This window comes from Tupaia chinensis, unplaced genomic scaffold (genome assembly GCF_000334495.1).
Source record: "Tupaia chinensis unplaced genomic scaffold, TupChi_1.0 Scaffold000352_1, whole genome shotgun sequence".
Lineage (NCBI taxonomy): Eukaryota > Metazoa > Chordata > Mammalia > Scandentia > Tupaiidae > Tupaia > Tupaia belangeri.
Window position 1 is genome coordinate 60349 of NW_006159846.1, and position 2064 is coordinate 62412.

The 2064-nt window shown below is 37.2% G+C and overlaps 1 pseudogene; it reads left to right on the top strand.

Annotated features, from left to right (window-relative positions):
• Positions 1-219: 219 nt before the first annotated feature.
• On the top strand, positions 220-1375 carry LOC102494785 (28S ribosomal protein S31, mitochondrial pseudogene; annotated as a pseudogene).
• The last annotated feature ends 689 nt before the right edge of the window (positions 1376-2064 follow it).

Consider the following 2064-nt stretch of genomic DNA (forward strand, 5'->3'; position numbering starts at 1 on the left):
GACAAAAAACTAAAGAGGGAGAAAAATTCTTAAATTTAATTTGGTAAATTAAAATTTTATGAAGAAAATTAAAAGCACAAAGGAAAGCCCAGTAATCACCACTTGGTAGATACGTTTACTTAGAAAAAAATAGCATTAGCAGAGCAATCTCAATATGAACTTACACCAAGTATATTTCAATTCCTTAAAGAAACAAAAGACCTTTTATATTCTTGGCAAATGTTACCTAGAGTCTCAGCATTCCTACCTCTTTGCCCGCTTTCCCACCACCCTTTATCTTCTGGAAGCGTGGAGGCAATGTTGGCTACAGTCGTGTTCCTGGCTGCTCCACAAAGAACAGTAAGAACAAAAAATAGTATCCAAAGGTATTTTGGCACCAACAGTGTTATCTATAGCAAGAAAGATGAGCAGTCTGTTCCAACCGATGAGACTTCCAACATCAGAAAGCCAAGACAATGTCAAAGAAAATACAAAAAAGAGTTGTTAAATATTATTAAGAGCATAAAATTAAGTACTGTAAATGTACAAACAACAAAGCCACCTAATAGAAGACCACTTGCAAATTTGGAGGTTACACTTGGCAGGCTTAAGAAAACTACAGAAGATACAACAAAAAAGAGAAAGGAGCAGCTCAGTCCTGAGTTGGTAGCAGCTCCATATGCTGCTGCAGAATCCCTCCCTTTCAACAAGCAGACGACCAAATCAGAACTGCTCAGGCAACTCTGGCAGCGTGAGAAAGATGTGAGGGCACAGGTAGATGAAAAGAGACCTAAAATTAGTGTCAGGAACATAATATGAGATATGAAAGTTGCCAGATCTGTTACAGCTAGAGTTAGTACAAGACCAGAGCATCAGATTCAGTTTGATGAAGGATTGGACAGTGACCTTGGCCAGGAGAGGATGGCTGATCTTAGGAAATGTCTTAAGAGAAATATATTCAAGAAGAAGAGACTTAATATTTTTGACACTAAGGCAATTACTGAAGAAGCACCTGAACCAGAGACATTACCTTCACTTTGGGATGTGGAATTTGCTAAGCAGGTTGCCAGAGTCAGTGAACAGCTTATTCCAAATGGGTTTGAAGAAATAATCCAGTGGGCAAAAGAAGGGAAGCTGTGGGAGTTCTCAATAACCAATGAAGCAGGTTTTGTTGATGATCATTCAGAAATCCATGAACATGTATTTCTTTATAAATACCTAGAGGATTTTCCAAAACAAGGACCAATTTGTCACTTCATTGAGACAGTGGCTTGTGGCCTTTCCAAAAAGCCATATCTAAGTGTTAAACAGAAGGTTGAGCACATAGAGTGGTTTAGGAATTACTTTAATGAAAAAAAAGGACATTCTAAAGAAAAGAGACATACAGTTCAATTGAAGACCATGGAAATTTTTATATCAAATTGCTGGCAATGAAAATAAAATAATTTTGCTAGTTTTCCTATAAATAAAAAAGGAATAAAGAAAACACTATTGTACAAATTGAATGAAATATGTTGAAATAAACAAAACAAAACAAGGCAGGCTAGCAGGTGGCTTAAAAGTGAAAGCACTGGAACCTACATAGCCAACTCGGGTTGGAGTCCCAGACCCAGTGGTTTGAAAATCATGCTGGGTGCATGTATGTAGATGCCCAAAATCTCAAGAGCAGTATGGCAGAGAAAAGATTGCAGTGTAGCCATCATCTCCAAGGATTGATTTCTCACTTTCCCTCTCTTTCTCTATCTCTCTCTATTGAGCACATACAAAGAAAAAAAACAATGTAAATTAAGAAGAAATGTATATGATATATAAAAATGAAAATAAGACACACTAACTGAAATGAAATTTTTACATTATATGCAGAGGAAAAATGCTAGGAGCAGGGATAAACAATGTAATCAGAGAGTAGGCTAATTGGAAAGTAGTACTAAGAAAATTGTCAACAAAACAGAAGAGAGTGAGGAGGGAAAAGCACAAAAGTAACTTTAAAAATGGATGTTATTGGGGCTTGTAGGTGGTGTGGTGGTAAGGGTAATGGGCTCCCACATGGTTGACTGTGGTTCAAGTCCTGGATAGGGTAGCTTG